Consider the following 21,565-nt stretch of genomic DNA (forward strand, 5'->3'; position numbering starts at 1 on the left):
GCCCCAGTGGCCTAATGGATAAGGCACTGGCCTCCTAAGCCAGGGATTGTGGGTTCAAGTCCCATCTGGGGTGATAGGCTTTATTTCATTAAAATAATTTTGGAGATTTCCTTTCATTCTTGCTTCATACTGCACAAATGGCTCCACCAGAAACTTTAATCTGCTTAACTATCTGGAACTGTTCAGCTTGCAAAATTATGGCCCAGTATCTAAAAGCAGACATTTATCCTAATGACATTGTGGATTAGTTTCCTGAAAAGTTTACTATCACCTGGGACAGTGGCTTCAAGTCCCATCTAGGATGGATGTTCCTTTGTTGCTCATACTCATTCTAGAAGTTATGCTTTTTTTCAATGCAGGTGACTGTCTTAATGGTATTGCAGAAAATCCATATGTACCAAAACATACCTATTAAGTTTTAATTGCAATTTAATATCAGAGTGGCTGCAAAATAACAATGTCTATTGCAATTGCTGATGGGTTTCTTGAAGTCCTTTCATCCTTGTCATCAAAAGGGTAATTTTCTGCTTTTTATATTTCTTTGGACACTGACTTTACTGACAATTTAGGTGCTACAGACCAAAAAAACAATGTTTACCTTTAAATATAGAGCACAAGTGAGATTTAACTTAGTTTTATTTAAAGATACTGCATTTTTGGTAATATAGTGTATATTTTCCCTATGCAACATTAAAGTTACATATATCTATACCAAATATTATTTAAGATAAATAAACAGGAATTATTTTACAATTTTGATAATATTGAACTGTACAACAATGGCATGAATTCATTGCAATATACACCTATGGATACATAAAACTGGGCAATAACACAAATGCACAATATAATTGATTACCTTATGATTAGAATATTACTTTTATTAGGTACTTTAGTATTGGGTGCAGTAGTTTAGTGGATTTAAAAAGTAACTAATTTAAAATTAATAAACCAAGTTAATTTACTTAGTCAACTCGATGCTAAAATCACTCAACTAAAAATAAAGCGCGTTGTACATGTGCTCCTGTGGCGCAATCGGTCTGTGCGCAGGACTTATAAGACAGTATCTGTTGAGCAATCCTGAGGTTGTGAATTCAAGCCTCATCTGGAGCAAATGTAATTTTTTTTCTAATGTCTTCAGTTAATGATTATCATTTGCTTCCTGAACATCCTGATATGAAGGCAGAAAAAAAACACAAACATGACTGTTTTTAAGGTACCAGTACACACAGCTGCTTTGGTTCATATGCACTGTAAAAATTACTTTAGTTAGTCAACAAAATGGAATGCAAAAGACTACCTCTTTATTGGTAAAAGAGTTGCATCAATCTGTTTTGCTGCAATGTAACATGAGGGTCCACACTATTAGGGCTGGAAAGTACAATCACATTTCATGCTGGGATTTGTAAAGCAAAGAACACAAATAAACGGCTTTCCTATATCGCAACAATTAATGATTATACTAATGAAAAAATCAGTTTCACTCAAAGATGTTACTAAGCCCCAGTGGCCTAATGGATAAAGGCCTGGCTTCCTAAGCCAGGGATTGTGGGTTCAAGTCCCATCTGGGGTGATAGGCTTTATTTCATTAAAATAATTTTGGAGATGTTCCTTTCATTCTTGCTTCATACTGCACAAATGGCTCCACCAGAAACTTTTATCTGCTTATCAATCTGGAACTGTTCAGCTTGCAAAATTATGGCCCAGTATCTAAAAGCAGACATTTATCCTAATGACATTGTGGATTAGTTTTCTGAAAAGTTTACTATCACCTGGGACAGTGGCTTCAAGTCCCATCTAGGATGCATGTTCCTTTGTTGCTCATTCTCATTCTAGAAGTTATGCTTTTTTTCAATTCAGGTGACTGTCTTAATGGTATTGCAGAAAATCCATATATACCAAAACATACCTATTAAGTTTTAATTGCAATTTAATATCAGAGTGGCTACAAAATAACAATTTCTATTGCAATTGCTGATGGGTTTCTTGAAGTCCTTTCATCCATGTCATCAAAAGGGTAATTTTCTGCCTTTTATATTTCTTTGGACACTGACTTTACTGACAATTTAGGTGCTTCAGACCAAAAAAACAATGTTTACCTTTAAATATAGAGCACAAGTGAGATTTAACTTATTTTTATTTAAAAATACTGCATTTTTTGGTATTATAGTGTATATTTTCCCTATGCAACATTAAAGTTACATATATCTATACCAAATATTATTTAAGATAAATAAACAGGAATTATTTTACAATTTTGATAATATTGTACTGTACAACAATGGCATGAATTCATTGCAATATACACCTATGGATACATAAAACTGGGCAATAACACAAATGCACAATATAATTGATTACCTTATGATTAGAATATTACTTTTATTAGGTACTTTAGTATTGGGTGCAGTAGTTTAGTGGACTTAAAAAGTAACTAATTTAAAATTAATAAACCAAGTTAATTTACTTAGTCAACTCGATGCTAAAATCACTCAACTAAAAATAAAGTACTTTGTCCATGTGCTCCTGTGGCGCAATCGGTCTGTGCGCGGTACTTATAAGACAGTATCTGTTGAACAATTCTGAGGTTGTGAATTCAAGCCTCACCTGGAGCAAATGTAATTTTTTTTCTAATGTCTTCAGTTAATGATTATCATCTGCTTCCTGAACATCCTGATATGAAGGCAGAAAAAAAACACAAACATGACTGTTTTTAAGTACCAGTACACACAGCTGCTTTGGTTCATATGCACTGTAAACATTACTTTAGTTAGTCATCAAAATGGAATGCAAAAGACTACCTCTTTATTGGTAAAAGAGTTGCATCAATCTGTTTTGCTGCAATGTAACATGAGGGTCCACACTATTAGGTCTGGATAGTAAAATCACATTTCATGCTGGGATTTGTAAAGCAAAGAACACAAATAAATGACTTTCCTATATCGCAACAATTAATGATTATACTAATGAAAAAATCAGTTTCACTCAAAGATGTTACAAAGCCCCAGTGGCCTAATGGATACGGCACTGGCCTCCTAAGCCAGGGTTTGTGCTTTCAAGTCCCATCTGGGGTGATAGGCTTTATTTCATTAAAATAATGTTTTAGATGTTCCTTTTTTTCTTGCTTCATACTGCAGAAATGGCTCCACCAGAAACTTTAATCTGCTTAACAATCTGGTACCGTTCAGCTTGCAAAATTATGGCCCAGTATCTAAAAGCAGACATTTATTCTAATGACATTGTGGAATAGTTTCCAGAAAAGTTTACTATCACCTGGGACAGTGGCTTCAAGTCCCATCTAGGATGTATGTTCCTTTGTTGCTCATTCTCATTCTAGAAGTTATGCTTTTTTTCAATTCAGGTGACTGTCTTAATGGTATTGCAGAAAATCCATATATACCAAAACATACCTATTAAGTTTTAATTGCAATTTAATATCAGAGTGGCTACAAAATAACAATTTCTATTGCAATTGCTGATGGGTTTCTTGAAGTCCTTTCATCCATGTCATCAAAAGGGTAATTTTCTGCCTTTTATATTTCTTTGGACACTGACTTTACTGACAATTTAGGTGCTTCAGACCAAAAAAACAATGTTTACCTTTAAATATAGAGCACAAGTGAGATTTAACTTATTTTTATTTAAAGATACTGCATTTTTTGGTATTATAGTGTATATTTTCCCTATGCAACATTAAAGTTACATATATCTATAGCAAATATTATTTAAGATAAATAAACAGGAATTATTTTACAATTTTGATAATATTGAACTGTACAACAATGGCATGAATTCATTGCAATATACACCTATGGATACATAAAACTGGGCAATAACACAAATGCACAATATAATTGATTACCTTATGATTAGAATATTACTTTTATTAGGTACTTTAGTATTGGGTGCAGTAGTTTAGTGGACTTAAAAAGTAACTAATTTAAAATTAATAAACCAAGTTAATTTACTTAGTCAACTCGATGCTAAAATCACTCAACTAAAAATAATGCACTTTGACCATGTGCTCCTGTGGCGCAATCAGTCTGTGCGCAGGACTTATAAGGCAGTATCTGTTGAGCAATGCTGAGGTTGTGAGTACAAGCCTCACCTGGAGCAAATGTAATTTTTTTTCTAATGTCATCAGTTAATGATTATAATCTGCTTCCTGAACATCCTGATATGAAGGCAGAAAAAAAACACAAAAATGACTGTTTTTAAGTACCAGTACACACAGCTGCTTTGGTTCATATGCACTGTAAACATTACTTTAGTTAGTCAACAAAATGGAATGCAAAAGACTACCTCTTTATTGGTAAAAGAGTTGCATCAATCTGTTTTGCTGCAATGTAACATGAGGGTCCACACTATTAGGTCTGGATAGTACAATCACATTTCATGCTGGGATTTGTAAAGCAAAGAACACAAATAAACGGCTTTCCTATATCGCAACAATTAATGATTATACTAATGAAAAAATCAGTTTCACTCAAAGATGTTACTAAGCCCCACTGGCCTAATGGATAAGGCACTGGCCTCCTAAGCCAGGGATTGTGGGTTCAAGTCCCATCTGGGGTGATAGGCTTTATTTCATTAAAATAATTTTGGAGATGTCCTTTCATTCTTGCTTCATACTGCACAAATGGCTCCACCAGAAACTTTTATCTGCTTATCAATCCGGAACTGTTCAGCTTGCAAAATTATGGCCCAGTATCTAAAAGCAGACATTTATCCTAATGACATTGTGGATTAGTTTTCTTAAAAGTTTACTATCACCTGGGACAGTGGCTTCAAGTCCCATCTAGGATGCATGTTCCTTTGTTGCTCATTCTCATTCTAGAAGTTATGCTTTTTTTCAGTGCAGGTGACTGTCTTAATGGTATTGCAGAAAATCCATATATACCAAAACATACCTATTAAGTTTTAATTGCAATTTAATATCAGAGTGGCTACAAAATAACAATGTCTATTGCAATTGCTGATGGGTTTCTTGAAGTCCTTTCATCCTTGTCATCAAAAGGGTAATTTTCTGCTTTTTATATTTCTTTGGACACTGACTTTACTGACAATTTAGGTGCTACAGACCAAAAAAACAATGTTTACCTTTAAATATAGAGCACAAGTGAGATTTAACTTATTTTTATTTAAAGATACTGCATTTTTGGTAATATAGTGTATATTTTCCCTATGCAACATTAAAGTTACATATATCTATACCAAATATTATTTAAGAAAAATAAACAGGAATTATTTTACAATTTTGATAATATTGAACTGTACAACAATGGCATGAATTCATTGCAATATACACCTATGGATACATAAAACTGGGCAATAACACAAATGCACAATATAATTGATTACCTTATGATTAGAATATTACTTTTATTAGGTACTTTAGTATTGGGTGCAGTAGTTTAGTGGATTTAAAAAGTAACTAATTTAAAATTAATAAACCAAGTTAATTTACTTAGTCAACTCGATGCTAAAATCACTCAACTAAAAATAAAGCGCGTTGTACATGTGCTCCTGTGGCGCAATCGGTCTGTGCGCAGGACTTATAAGACAGTATCTGTTGAGCAATCCTGAGGTTGTGAATTCAAGCCTCATCTGGAGCAAATGTAATTTTTTTTCTAATGTCTTCAGTTAATGATTATCATTTGCTTCCTGAACATCCTGATATGAAGGCAGAAAAAAAACACAAACATGACTGTTTTTAAGGTACCAGTACACACAGCTGCTTTGGTTCATATGCACTGTAAAAATTACTTTAGTTAGTCAACAAAATGGAATGCAAAAGACTACCTCTTTATTGGTAAAAGAGTTGCATCAATCTGTTTTGCTGCAATGTAACATGAGGGTCCACACTATTAGGGCTGGAAAGTACAATCACATTTCATGCTGGGATTTGTAAAGCAAAGAACACAAATAAACGGCTTTCCTATATCGCAACAATTAATGATTATACTAATGAAAAAATCAGTTTCACTCAAAGATGTTACTAAGCCCCAGTGGCCTAATGGATAAAGGCCTGGCTTCCTAAGCCAGGGATTGTGGGTTCAAGTCCCATCTGGGGTGATAGGCTTTATTTCATTAAAATAATTTTGGAGATGTTCCTTTCATTCTTGCTTCATACTGCACAAATGGCTCCACCAGAAACTTTTATCTGCTTATCAATCTGGAACTGTTCAGCTTGCAAAATTATGGCCCAGTATCTAAAAGCAGACATTTATCCTAATGACATTGTGGATTAGTTTTCTGAAAAGTTTACTATCACCTGGGACAGTGGCTTCAAGTCCCATCTAGGATGCATGTTCCTTTGTTGCTCATTCTCATTCTAGAAGTTATGCTTTTTTTCAATTCAGGTGACTGTCTTAATGGTATTGCAGAAAATCCATATATACCAAAACATACCTATTAAGTTTTAATTGCAATTTAATATCAGAGTGGCTACAAAATAACAATTTCTATTGCAATTGCTGATGGGTTTCTTGAAGTCCTTTCATCCATGTCATCAAAAGGGTAATTTTCTGCCTTTTATATTTCTTTGGACACTGACTTTACTGACAATTTAGGTGCTTCAGACCAAAAAAACAATGTTTACCTTTAAATATAGAGCACAAGTGAGATTTAACTTATTTTTATTTAAAGATACTGCATTTTTTGGTATTATAGTGTATATTTTCCCTATGCAACATTAAAGTTACATATATCTATACCAAATATTATTTAAGATAAATAAACAGGAATTATTTTACAATTTTGATAATATTGTACTGTACAACAATGGCATGAATTCATTGCAATATACACCTATGGATACATAAAACTGGGCAATAACACAAATGCACAATATAATTGATTACCTTATGATTAGAATATTACTTTTATTAGGTACTTTAGTATTGGGTGCAGTAGTTTAGTGGACTTAAAAAGTAACTAATTTAAAATTAATAAACCAAGTTAATTTACTTAGTCAACTCGATGCTAAAATCACTCAACTAAAAATAAAGTACTTTGTCCATGTGCTCCTGTGGCGCAATCGGTCTGTGCGCGGTACTTATAAGACAGTATCTGTTGAACAATTCTGAGGTTGTGAATTCAAGCCTCACCTGGAGCAAATGTAATTTTTTTTCTAATGTCTTCAGTTAATGATTATCATCTGCTTCCTGAACATCCTGATATGAAGGCAGAAAAAAAACACAAACATGACTGTTTTTAAGTACCAGTACACACAGCTGCTTTGGTTCATATGCACTGTAAACATTACTTTAGTTAGTCATCAAAATGGAATGCAAAAGACTACCTCTTTATTGGTAAAAGAGTTGCATCAATCTGTTTTGCTGCAATGTAACATGAGGGTCCACACTATTAGGTCTGGATAGTAAAATCACATTTCATGCTGGGATTTGTAAAGCAAAGAACACAAATAAATGACTTTCCTATATCGCAACAATTAATGATTATACTAATGAAAAAATCAGTTTCACTCAAAGATGTTACAAAGCCCCAGTGGCCTAATGGATACGGCACTGGCCTCCTAAGCCAGGGTTTGTGCTTTCAAGTCCCATCTGGGGTGATAGGCTTTATTTCATTAAAATAATGTTTTAGATGTTCCTTTTTTTCTTGCTTCATACTGCAGAAATGGCTCCACCAGAAACTTTAATCTGCTTAACAATCTGGTACCGTTCAGCTTGCAAAATTATGGCCCAGTATCTAAATGCAGACATTTATTCTAATGACATTGTGGAATAGTTTCCAGAAAAGTTTACTATCACCTGGGACAGTGGCTTCAAGTCCCATCTAGGATGTATGTTCCTTTGTTGCTCATTCTCATTCTAGAAGTTATGCTTTTTTTCAATTCAGGTGACTGTCTTAATGGTATTGCAGAAAATCCATATATACCAAAACATACCTATTAAGTTTTAATTGCAATTTAATATCAGAGTGGCTACAAAATAACAATTTCTATTGCAATTGCTGATGGGTTTCTTGAAGTCCTTTCATCCATGTCATCAAAAGGGTAATTTTCTGCCTTTTATATTTCTTTGGACACTGACTTTACTGACAATTTAGGTGCTTCAGACCAAAAAAACAATGTTTACCTTTAAATATAGAGCACAAGTGAGATTTAACTTATTTTTATTTAAAGATACTGCATTTTTTGGTATTATAGTGTATATTTTCCCTATGCAACATTAAAGTTACATATATCTATAGCAAATATTATTTAAGATAAATAAACAGGAATTATTTTACAATTTTGATAATATTGAACTGTACAACAATGGCATGAATTCATTGCAATATACACCTATGGATACATAAAACTGGGCAATAACACAAATGCACAATATAATTGATTACCTTATGATTAGAATATTACTTTTATTAGGTACTTTAGTATTGGGTGCAGTAGTTTAGTCGACTTAAAAAGTAACTAATTTAAAATTAATAAACCAAGTTAATTTACTTAGTCAACTCGATGCTAAAATCACTCAACTAAAAATAATGCACTTTGACCATGTGCTCCTGTGGCGCAATCAGTCTGTGCGCAGGACTTATAAGGCAGTATCTGTTGAGCAATGCTGAGGTTGTGAGTACAAGCCTCACCTGGAGCAAATGTAATTTTTTTTCTAATGTCATCAGTTAATGATTATAATCTGCTTCCTGAACATCCTGATATGAAGGCAGAAAAAAAACACAAAAATGACTGTTTTTAAGTACCAGTACACACAGCTGCTTTGGTTCATATGCACTGTAAACATTACTTTAGTTAGTCAACAAAATGGAATGCAAAAGACTACCTCTTTATTGGTAAAAGAGTTGCATCAATCTGTTTTGCTGCAATGTAACATGAGGGTCCACACTATTAGGTCTGGATAGTACAATCACATTTCATGCTGGGATTTGTAAAGCAAAGAACACAAATAAACGGCTTTCCTATATCGCAACAATTAATGATTATACTAATGAAAAAATCAGTTTCACTCAAAGATGTTACTAAGCCCCACTGGCCTAATGGATAAGGCACTGGCCTCCTAAGCCAGGGATTGTGGGTTCAAGTCCCATCTGGGGTGATAGGCTTTATTTCATTAAAATAATTTTGGAGATGTCCTTTCATTCTTGCTTCATACTGCACAAATGGCTCCACCAGAAACTTTTATCTGCTTATCAATCCGGAACTGTTCAGCTTGCAAAATTATGGCCCAGTATCTAAAAGCAGACATTTATCCTAATGACATTGTGGATTAGTTTTCTGAAAAGTTTACTATCACCTGGGACAGTGGTTTCAAGTCCCATCTAGGATGCATGTTCCTTTGTTGCTCATTCTCATTCTAGAAGTTATGCTTTTTTTCAGTGCAGGTGACTGTCTTAATGGTATTGCAGAAAATCCATATATACCAAAACATACCTATTAAGTTTTAATTGCAATTTAATATCAGAGTGGCTACAAAATAACAATGTCTATTGCAATTGCTGATGGGTTTCTTGAAGTCCTTTCATCCATGTCATCAAAAGGGTAATTTTCTGCCTTTTATATTTCTTTGGACACTGACTTTACTGACAATTTAGGTGCTTCAGACCAAAAAAACAATGTTTACCTTTAAATATAGAGCACAAGTGAGATTTAACTTATTTTTATTTAAAGATACTGCATTTTTTGATATTATAGTGTATATTTTCCATATGCAACATTAAAGTTACATATATCTATAGCAAATATTATTTAAGATAAATAAACAGGAATTATTTTACAATTTGGATAATATTGAACTGTACAACAATGGCATGAATTCATTGCAATATACACCTATGGATACATAAAATTGGGCAATAACACAAATGCACAATATAATTGATTACCTTATGATTAGAATATTACTTTTATTAGGTACTTTAGTATTGGGTGCAGTAGTTTAGTGGATTTAAAAAGTAACTAATTTAAAATTAATAAACCAAGTTAATTTACTTAGTCAACTCGATGCTAAAATCACTCAACTAAAAATAAAGCGCGTTGTACATGTGCTCCTGTGGCGCAATCGGTCTGTGCGCAGGACTTATAAGACAGTATCTGTTGAGCAATCCTGAGGTTGTGAATTCAAGCCTCATCTGGAGCAAATGTAATTTTTTTTCTAATGTCTTCAGTTAATGATTATCATTTGCTTCCTGAACATCCTGATATGAAGGCAGAAAAAAAACACAAACATGACTGTTTTTAAGGTACCAGTACACACAGCTGCTTTGGTTCATATGCACTGTAAAAATTACTTTAGTTAGTCAACAAAATGGAATGCAAAAGACTACCTCTTTATTGGTAAAAGAGTTGCATCAATCTGTTTTGCTGCAATGTAACATGAGGGTCCACACTATTAGGGCTGGAAAGTACAATCACATTTCATGCTGGGATTTGTAAAGCAAAGAACACAAATAAACGGCTTTCCTATATCGCAACAATTAATGATTATACTAATGAAAAAATCAGTTTCACTCAAAGATGTTACTAAGCCCCAGTGGCCTAATGGATAAAGGCCTGGCTTCCTAAGCCAGGGATTGTGGGTTCAAGTCCCATCTGGGGTGATAGGCTTTATTTCATTAAAATAATTTTGGAGATGTTCCTTTCATTCTTGCTTCATACTGCACAAATGGCTCCACCAGAAACTTTTATCTGCTTATCAATCTGGAACTGTTCAGCTTGCAAAATTATGGCCCAGTATCTAAAAGCAGACATTTATCCTAATGACATTGTGGATTAGTTTTCTGAAAAGTTTACTATCACCTGGGACAGTGGCTTCAAGTCCCATCTAGGATGCATGTTCCTTTGTTGCTCATTCTCATTCTAGAAGTTATGCTTTTTTTCAATTCAGGTGACTGTCTTAATGGTATTGCAGAAAATCCATATATACCAAAACATACCTATTAAGTTTTAATTGCAATTTAATATCAGAGTGGCTACAAAATAACAATTTCTATTGCAATTGCTGATGGGTTTCTTGAAGTCCTTTCATCCATGTCATCAAAAGGGTAATTTTCTGCCTTTTATATTTCTTTGGACACTGACTTTACTGACAATTTAGGTGCTTCAGACCAAAAAAACAATGTTTACCTTTAAATATAGAGCACAAGTGAGATTTAACTTATTTTTATTTAAAGATACTGCATTTTTTGGTATTATAGTGTATATTTTCCCTATGCAACATTAAAGTTACATATATCTATACCAAATATTATTTAAGATAAATAAACAGGAATTATTTTACAATTTTGATAATATTGTACTGTACAACAATGGCATGAATTCATTGCAATATACACCTATGGATACATAAAACTGGGCAATAACACAAATGCACAATATAATTGATTACCTTATGATTAGAATATTACTTTTATTAGGTACTTTAGTATTGGGTGCAGTAGTTTAGTGGACTTAAAAAGTAACTAATTTAAAATTAATAAACCAAGTTAATTTACTTAGTCAACTCGATGCTAAAATCACTCAACTAAAAATAAAGTACTTTGTCCATGTGCTCCTGTGGCGCAATCGGTCTGTGCGCGGTACTTATAAGACAGTATCTGTTGAACAATTCTGAGGTTGTGAATTCAAGCCTCACCTGGAGCAAATGTAATTTTTTTTCTAATGTCTTCAGTTAATGATTATCATCTGCTTCCTGAACATCCTGATATGAAGGCAGAAAAAAAACACAAACATGACTGTTTTTAAGTACCAGTACACACAGCTGCTTTGGTTCATATGCACTGTAAACATTACTTTAGTTAGTCATCAAAATGGAATGCAAAAGACTACCTCTTTATTGGTAAAAGAGTTGCATCAATCTGTTTTGCTGCAATGTAACATGAGGGTCCACACTATTAGGTCTGGATAGTAAAATCACATTTCATGCTGGGATTTGTAAAGCAAAGAACACAAATAAATGACTTTCCTATATCGCAACAATTAATGATTATACTAATGAAAAAATCAGTTTCACTCAAAGATGTTACAAAGCCCCAGTGGCCTAATGGATACGGCACTGGCCTCCTAAGCCAGGGTTTGTGCTTTCAAGTCCCATCTGGGGTGATAGGCTTTATTTCATTAAAATAATGTTTTAGATGTTCCTTTTTTTCTTGCTTCATACTGCAGAAATGGCTCCACCAGAAACTTTAATCTGCTTAACAATCTGGTACCGTTCAGCTTGCAAAATTATGGCCCAGTATCTAAAAGCAGACATTTATTCTAATGACATTGTGGAATAGTTTCCAGAAAAGTTTACTATCACCTGGGACAGTGGCTTCAAGTCCCATCTAGGATGTATGTTCCTTTGTTGCTCATTCTCATTCTAGAAGTTATGCTTTTTTTCAATTCAGGTGACTGTCTTAATGGTATTGCAGAAAATCCATATATACCAAAACATACCTATTAAGTTTTAATTGCAATTTAATATCAGAGTGGCTACAAAATAACAATTTCTATTGCAATTGCTGATGGGTTTCTTGAAGTCCTTTCATCCATGTCATCAAAAGGGTAATTTTCTGCCTTTTATATTTCTTTGGACACTGACTTTACTGACAATTTAGGTGCTTCAGACCAAAAAAACAATGTTTACCTTTAAATATAGAGCACAAGTGAGATTTAACTTATTTTTATTTAAAGATACTGCATTTTTTGATATTATAGTGTATATTTTCCATATGCAACATTAAAGTTACATATATCTATAGCAAATATTATTTAAGATAAATAAACAGGAATTATTTTACAATTTGGATAATATTGAACTGTACAACAATGGCATGAATTCATTGCAATATACACCTATGGATACATAAAATTGGGCAATAACACAAATGCACAATATAATTGATTACCTTATGATTAGAATATTACTTTTATTAGGTACTTTAGTATTGGGTGCAGTAGTTTAGTGGACTTAAAAAGTAACTAATTTAAAATTAATAAACCAAGTTAATTTACTTAGTCAACTCGATGCTAAAATCACTCAACTAAAAATAAAGTACTTTGTCCATGTGCTCCTGTGGCGCAATCGGTCTGTGCGCGGTACTTATAAGACAGTATCTGTTGAACAATTCTGAGATTGTGAATTCAAGCCTCACCTGGAGCAAATGTAGTTTTTTTTCTAATGTCATCAGTTAATGATTATCATCTGCTTCCTGAACATCCTGATAAGAAGGCAGAAAAAAAACACAAACATGACTGTTTTTAAGTACCAGTACACACAGCTGCTTTGGTTCATATGCACTGTAAACATTACTTTAGTTAGTCATCAAAATGGAATGCAAAAGACTACCTCTTTATTGGTAAAAGAGTTGCATCAATCTGTTTTGCTGCAATGTAACATGAGGGTCCACACTATTAGGTCTGGATAGTACAATCACATTTCATGCTGGGATTTGTAAAGCAAAGAACACAAATAAACGACTTTCCTATATCGCAACAATTAATGATTATACTAATGAAAAAATCAGTTTCACTCAAAGATGTTACAAAGCCCCAGTGGCCTAATGGATACGGCACTGGCCTCTTAAGCCAGGGTTTGTGGTTTCAAGTCCCATCTGGGGTGATAGGCTTTATTTCATTAAAATAATGTTTTAGATGTTCCTTTTATTCTTGCTTCATACTGCAGAAATGGCTCCACCAGAAACTTTAATCTGCTTAACAATCTGGTACCGTTCAGCTTGCAAAATTATGGCCCAGTATCTAAAAGCAGACATTTATTCTAATGACATTGTGGAATAGTTTCCAGAAAAGTTTACTATCACCTGGGACAGTGGCTTCAAGTCCCATCTAGGATGTATGTTCCTTTGTTGCTCATTCTCATTCTAGAAGTTATGCTTTTTTTCAATTCAGGTGCCTGTCTTAATGGTATTGCAGAAAATCCATATATACCAAAACATACCTATTAAGTTTTAATTGCAATTTAATATCAGAGTGGCTACAAAATAACAATTTCTATTGCAATTGCTGATGGGTTTCTTGAAGTCCTTTCATCCATGTCATCAAAAGGGTAATTTTCTGCCTTTTATATTTCTTTGGACACTGACTTTACTGACAATTTAGGTGCTTCAGACCAAAAAAACAATGTTTACCTTTAAATATAGAGCACAAGTGAGATTTAACTTATTTTTATTTAAAGATACTGCATTTTTTGGTATTATAGTGTATATTTTCCCTATGCAACATTAAAGTTACATATATCTATAGCAAATATTATTTAAGATAAATAAACAGGAATTATTTTACAATTTTGATAATATTGAACTGTACAACAATGGCATGAATTCATTGCAATATACACCTATGGATACATAAAACTGGGCAATAACACAAATGCACAATATAATTGATTACCTTATGATTAGAATATTACTTTTATTAGGTACTTTAGTATTGGGTGCAGTAGTTTAGTCGACTTAAAAAGTAACTAATTTAAAATTAATAAACCAAGTTAATTTACTTAGTCAACTCGATGCTAAAATCACTCAACTAAAAATAATGCACTTTGACCATGTGCTCCTGTGGCGCAATCAGTCTGTGCGCAGGACTTATAAGGCAGTATCTGTTGAGCAATGCTGAGGTTGTGAGTACAAGCCTCACCTGGAGCAAATGTAATTTTTTTTCTAATGTCATCAGTTAATGATTATAATCTGCTTCCTGAACATCCTGATATGAAGGCAGAAAAAAAACACAAAAATGACTGTTTTTAAGTACCAGTACACACAGCTGCTTTGGTTCATATGCACTGTAAACATTACTTTAGTTAGTCAACAAAATGGAATGCAAAAGACTACCTCTTTATTGGTAAAAGAGTTGCATCAATCTGTTTTGCTGCAATGTAACATGAGGGTCCACACTATTAGGTCTGGATAGTACAATCACATTTCATGCTGGGATTTGTAAAGCAAAGAACACAAATAAACGGCTTTCCTATATCGCAACAATTAATGATTATACTAATGAAAAAATCAGTTTCACTCAAAGATGTTACTAAGCCCCACTGGCCTAATGGATAAGGCACTGGCCTCCTAAGCCCCATGGATTGTGGGTTCAAGTCCCATCTGGGGTGATAGGCTTTATTTCATTAAAATAATTTTGGAGATGTTCCATTCATTCTTGCTTCATACTGCACAAATGGCTCCACCAGAAACTTTTATCAGCTTATCAATCCGGAACTGTTCAGCTTGCAAAATTATGGCCCAGTATCTAAAAGCAGACATTTATCCTAATGACATTGTGGATTAGTTTTCTGAAAAGTTTACTATCACCTGGGACAGTGGCTTCAAGTCCCATCTAGGATGCATGTTCCTTTGTTGCTCATTCTCATTCTAGAAGTTATGCTTTTTTTCAGTGCAGGTGACTGTCTTAATGGTATTGCAGAAAATCCATATATACCAAAACATACCTATTAAGTTTTAATTGCAATTTAATATCAGAGTGGCTACAAAATAACAATGTCTATTGCAATTGCTGATGGGTTTCTTGAAGTCCTTTCATCCATGTCATCAAAAGGGTAATTTTCTGCCTTTTATATTTCTTTGGACACTGACTTTACTGACAATTTAGGTGCTTCAGACCAAAAAAACAATGTTTACCTTTAAATATAGAGCACAAGTGAGATTTAACTTATTTTTATTTAAAGATGCTGCATTTTTTGATATTATAGTGTATATTTTCCATATGCAACATTAAAGTTACATATATCTATAGCAAATATTATTTAAGATAAATAAACAGGAATTATTTTACAATTTGGATAATATTGAACTGTACAACAATGGCATGAATTCATTGCAATATACACCTATGGATACATAAAATTGGGCAATAACACAAATGCACAATATAATTGATTACCTTATGATTAGAATATTACTTTTATTAGGTACTTTAGTATTGGGTGCAGTAGTTTAGTGGACTTAAAAAGTAACTAATTTAAAATTAATAAACCAAGTTAATTTACTTAGTCAACTCGATGCTAAAATCACTCAACTAAAAATAAAGTACTTTGTCCATGTGCTCCTGTGGCGCAATCGGTCTGTGCGCGGTACTTATAAGACAGTATCTGTTGAACAATTCTGAGATTGTGAATTCAAGCCTCACCTGGAGCAAATGTAGTTTTTTTTCTAATGTCATCAGTTAATGATTATAATCTGCTTCCTGAACATCCTGATAAGAAGGCAGAAAAAAAACACAAAAATGACTGTTTTTAAGTACCAGTACACACAGCTGCTTTGGTTCATATGCACTGTAAACATTACTTTAGTTAGTCAACAAAATGGAATGCAAAAGACTACCTCTTTATTGGTAAAAGAGTTGCATCAATCTGTTTTGCTGCAATGTAACATGAGGGTCCACACTATTAGGTCTGGATAGTACAATCACATTTCATGCTGGGATTTGTAAAGCAAAGAACACAAATAAACGGCTTTCCTATATCGCAACAATTAATGATTATACTAATGAAAAAATCAGTTTCACTCAAAGATGTTACTAAGCCCCACTGGCCTAATGGATAAGGCACTGGCCTCCTAAGCCAGGGATTGTGGGTTCAAGTCCCATCTGGGGTGATAGGCTTTATTTCATTAAAATAATTTTGGAGATGTCCTTTCATTCTTGCTTCATACTGCACAAATGGCTCCACCAGAAACTTTTATCTGCTTATCAATCCGGAACTGTTCAGCTTGCAAAATTATGGCCCAGTATCTAAAAGCAGACATTTATCCTAATGACATTGTGGATTAGTTTTCTGAAAAGTTTACTATCACCTGGGACAGTGGCTTCAAGTCCCATCTAGGATGCATGTTCCTTTGTTGCTCATTCTCATTCTAGAAGTTATGCTTTTTTTCAGTGCAGGTGACTGTCTTAATGGTATTGCAGAAAATCCATATATACCAAAACATACCTATTAAGTTTTAATTGCAATTTAATATCAGAGTGGCTACAAAATAACAATGTCTATTGCAATTGCTGATGGGTTTCTTGAAGTCCTTTCATCCATGTCATCAAAAGGGTAATTTTCTGCCTTTTATATTTCTTTGGACACTGACTTTACTGACAATTTAGGTGCTTCAGACCAAAAAAACAATGTTTACCTTTAAATATAGAGCACAAGTGAGATTTAACTTATTTTTATTTAAAGATACTGCATTTTTTGATATTATAGTGTATATTTTCCATATGCAACATTAAAGTTACATATATCTATAGCAAATATTATTTAAGATAAATAAACAGGAATTATTTTACAATTTGGATAATATTGAACTGTACAACAATGGCATGAATTCATTGCAATATACACCTATGGATACATAAAATTGGGCAATAACACAAATGCACAATATAATTGATTACCTTATGATTAGAATATTACTTTTATTAGGTACTTTAGTATTGGGTGCAGTAGTTTAGTGGACTTAAAAAGTAACTAATTTAAAATTAATAAACCAAGTTAATTTACTTAGTCAACTCGATGCTAAAATCACTCAACTAAAAATAAAGTACTTTGTCCATGTGCTCCTGTGGCGCAATCGGTCTGTGCGCGGTACTTATAAGACAGTATCTGTTGAACAATTCTGAGATTGTGAATTCAAGCCTCACCTGGAGCAAATGTAGTTTTTTTTCTAATGTCATCAGTTAATGATTATCATCTGCTTCCTGAACATCCTGATAAGAAGGCAGAAAAAAAACACAAACATGACTGTTTTTAAGTACCAGTACACACAGCTGCTTTGGTTCATATGCACTGTAAACATTACTTTAGTTAGTCATCAAAATGGAATGCAAAAGACTACCTCTTTATTGGTAAAAGAGTTGCATCAATCTGTTTTGCTGCAATGTAACATGAGGGTCCACACTATTAGGTCTGGATAGTACAATCACATTTCATGCTGGGATTTGTAAAGCAAAGAACACAAATAAACGACTTTCCTATATCGCAACAATTAATGATTATACTAATGAAAAAATCAGTTTCACTCAAAGATGTTACAAAGCCCCAGTGGCCTAATGGATACGGCACTGGCCTCTTAAGCCAGGGTTTGTGGTTTCAAGTCCCATCTGGGGTGATAGGCTTTATTTCATTAAAATAATGTTTTAGATGTTCCTTTTATTCTTGCTTCATACTGCAGAAATGGCTCCACCAGAAACTTTAATCTGCTTAACAATCTGGTACCGTTCAGCTTGCAAAATTATGGCCCAGTATCTAAAAGCAGACATTTATTCTAATGACATTGTGGAATAGTTTCCAGAAAAGTTTACTATCACCTGGGACAGTGGCTTCAAGTCCCATCTAGGATGTATGTTCCTTTGTTGCTCATTCTCATTCTAGAAGTTATGCTTTTTTTCAATTCAGGTGACTGTCTTAATGGTATTGCAGAAAATCCATATATACCAAAACATACCTATTAAGTTTTAATTGCAATTTAATATCAGAGTGGCTACAAAATAACAATTTCTATTGCAATTGCTGATGGGTTTCTTGAAGTCCTTTCATCCATGTCATCAAAAGGGTAATTTTCTGCCTTTTATATTTCTTTGGACACTGACTTTACTGACAATTTAGGTGCTTCAGACCAAAAAAACAATGTTTACCTTTAAATATAGAGCACAAGTGAGATTTAACTTATTTTTATTTAAAGATACTGCATTTTTTGGTATTATAGTGTATATTTTCCCTATGCAACATTAAAGTTACATATATCTATAGCAAATATTATTTAAGATAAATAAACAGGAATTATTTTACAATTTTGATAATATTGAACTGTACAACAATGGCATGAATTCATTGCAATATACACCTATGGATACATAAAACTGGGCAATAACACAAATGCACAATATAATTGATTACCTTATGATTAGAATATTACTTTTATTAGGTACTTTAGTATTGGGTGCAGTAGTTTAGTCGACTTAAAAAGTAACTAATTTAAAATTAATAAACCAAGTTAATTTACTTAGTCAACTCGATGCTAAAATCACTCAACTAAAAATAATGCACTTTGACCATGTGCTCCTGTGGCGCAATCAGTCTGTGCGCAGGACTTATAAGGCAGTATCTGTTGAGCAATGCTGAGGTTGTGAGTACAAGCCTCACCTGGAGCAAATGTAATTTTTTTTCTAATGTCATCAGTTAATGATTATAATCTGCTTCCTGAACATCCTGATATGAAGGCAGAAAAAAAACACAAAAATGACTGTTTTTAAGTACCAGTACACACAGCTGCTTTGGTTCATATGCACTGTAAACATTACTTTAGTTAGTCAACAAAATGGAATGCAAAAGACTACCTCTTTATTGGTAAAAGAGTTGCATCAATCTGTTTTGCTGCAATGTAACATGAGGGTCCACACTATTAGGTCTGGATAGTACAATCACATTTCATGCTGGGATTTGTAAAGCAAAGAACACAAATAAACGGCTTTCCTATATCGCAACAATTAATGATTATACTAATGAAAAAATCAGTTTCACTCAAAGATGTTACTAAGCCCCACTGGCCTAATGGATAAGGCACTGGCCTCCTAAGCCAGGGATTGTGGGTTCAAGTCCCATCTGGGGTGATAGGCTTTATTTCATTAAAATAATTTTGGAGATGTCCTTTCATTCTTGCTTCATACTGCACAAATGGCTCCACCAGAAACTTTTATCTGCTTATCAATCCGGAACTGTTCAGCTTGCAAAATTATGGCCCAGTATCTAAAAGCAGACATTTATCCTAATGACATTGTGGATTAGTTTTCTGAAAAGTTTACTATCACCTGGGACAGTGGCTTCAAGTCCCATCTAGGATGCATGTTCCTTTGTTGCTCATTCTCATTCTAGAAGTTATGCTTTTTTTCAGTGCAGGTGACTGTCTTAATGGTATTGCAGAAAATCCATATATACCAAAACATACCTATTAAGTTTTAATTGCAATTTAATATCAGAGTGGCTACAAAATAACAATGTCTATTGCAATTGCTGATGGGTTTCTTGAAGTCCTTTCATCCATGTCATCAAAAGGGTAATTTTCTGCCTTTTATATTTCTTTGGACACTGACTTTACTGACAATTTAGGTGCTTCAGACCAAAAAAACAATGTTTACCTTTAAATATAGAGCACAAGTGAGATTTAACTTATTTTTATTTAAAGATACTGCATTTTTTGATATTATAGTGTATATTTTCCATATGCAACATTAAAGTTACATATATCTATAGCAAATATTATTTAAGATAAATAAACAGGAATTATTTTACAATTTGGATAATATTGAACTGTACAACAATGGCATGAATTCATTGCAATATACACCTATGGATACATAAAATTGGGCAATAACACAAATGCACAATATAATTGATTACCTTATGATTAGAATATTACTTTTATTAGGTACTTTAGTATTGGGTGCAGTAGTTTAGTGGACTTAAAAAGTAACTAATTTAAAATTAATAAACCAAGTTAATTTACTTAGTCAACTCGATGCTAAAATCACTCAACTAAAAATAAAGTACTTTGTCCATGTGCTCCTGTGGCGCAATCGGTCTGTGCGCGGTACTTATAAGACAGTATCTGTTGAACAATTCTGAGATTGTGAATTCAAGCCTCACCTGGAGCAAATGTAGTTTTTTTTCTAATGTCATCAGTTAATGATTATCATCTGCTTCCTGAACATCCTGATAAGAAGGCAGAAAAAAAACACAAACATGACTGTTTTTAAGTACCAGTACACACAGCTGCTTTGGTTCATATGCACTGTAAACATTACTTTAGTTAGTCATCAAAATGGAATGCAAAAGACTACCTCTTTATTGGTAAAAGAGTTGCATCAATCTGTTTTGCTGCAATGTAACATGAGGGTCCACACTATTAGGTCTGGATAGTACAATCACATTTCATGCTGGGATTTGTAAAGCAAAGAACACAAATAAACGACTTTCCTATATCGCAACAATTAATGATTATACTAATGAAAAAATCAGTTTCACTCAAAGATGTTACAAAGCCCCAGTGGCCTAATGGATACGGCACTGGCCTCTTAAGCCAGGGTTTGTGGTTTCAAGTCCCATCTGGGGTGATAGGCTTTATTTCATTAAAATAATGTTTTAGATGTTCCTTTTATTCTTGCTTCATACTGCAGAAATGGCTCCACCAGAAACTTTAATCTGCTTAACAATCTGGTACCGTTCAGCTTGCAAAATTATGGCCCAGTATCTAAAAGCAGACATTTATTCTAATGACATTGTGGAATAGTTTCCAGAAAAGTTTACTATCACCTGGGACAGTGGCTTCAAGTCCCATCTAGGATGTATGTTCCTTTGTTGCTCATTCTCATTCTAGAAGTTATGCTTTTTTTCAATTCAGGTGACTGTCTTAATGGTATTGCAGAAAATCCATATATACCAAAACATACCTATTAAGTTTTAATTGCAATTTAATATCAGAGTGGCTACAAAATAACAATTTCTATTGCAATTGCTGATGGGTTTCTTGAAGTCCTTTCATCCATGTCATCAAAAGGGTAATTTTCTGCTTTTTATATTTCTTTGGACACTGA

At 33.5% G+C, this 21,565-nt stretch overlaps 5 non-coding genes across 5 annotated transcripts; all 5 read left to right on the forward strand.

Annotated features, from left to right (window-relative positions):
• Positions 1 to 73, forward strand: TRNAR-CCU (transfer RNA arginine (anticodon CCU)). The gene has a single exon. It is a non-coding gene; the product is annotated as a tRNA-Arg (tRNA).
• Positions 74 to 4,502: 4,429 nt separating this feature from the next.
• Positions 4,503 to 4,575, forward strand: TRNAR-CCU (transfer RNA arginine (anticodon CCU)). The gene has a single exon. It is a non-coding gene; the product is annotated as a tRNA-Arg (tRNA).
• A 4,429-nt stretch (positions 4,576 to 9,004) lies between these two features.
• TRNAR-CCU (transfer RNA arginine (anticodon CCU)) lies at positions 9,005 to 9,077 on the forward strand. The gene has a single exon. It is a non-coding gene; the product is annotated as a tRNA-Arg (tRNA).
• Positions 9,078 to 16,511: 7,434 nt separating this feature from the next.
• TRNAR-CCU (transfer RNA arginine (anticodon CCU)) lies at positions 16,512 to 16,584 on the forward strand. The gene has a single exon. It is a non-coding gene; the product is annotated as a tRNA-Arg (tRNA).
• A 2,928-nt stretch (positions 16,585 to 19,512) lies between these two features.
• TRNAR-CCU (transfer RNA arginine (anticodon CCU)) lies at positions 19,513 to 19,585 on the forward strand. Its single transcript has one exon. It is a non-coding gene; the product is annotated as a tRNA-Arg (tRNA).
• The last annotated feature ends 1,980 nt before the right edge of the window (positions 19,586 to 21,565 follow it).

Source organism: Taudactylus pleione, unplaced genomic scaffold, assembly GCF_031769625.1.
Source record: "Taudactylus pleione unplaced genomic scaffold, aTauple2 ptg000473l, whole genome shotgun sequence".
NCBI lineage: Eukaryota > Metazoa > Chordata > Amphibia > Anura > Myobatrachidae > Taudactylus > Taudactylus pleione.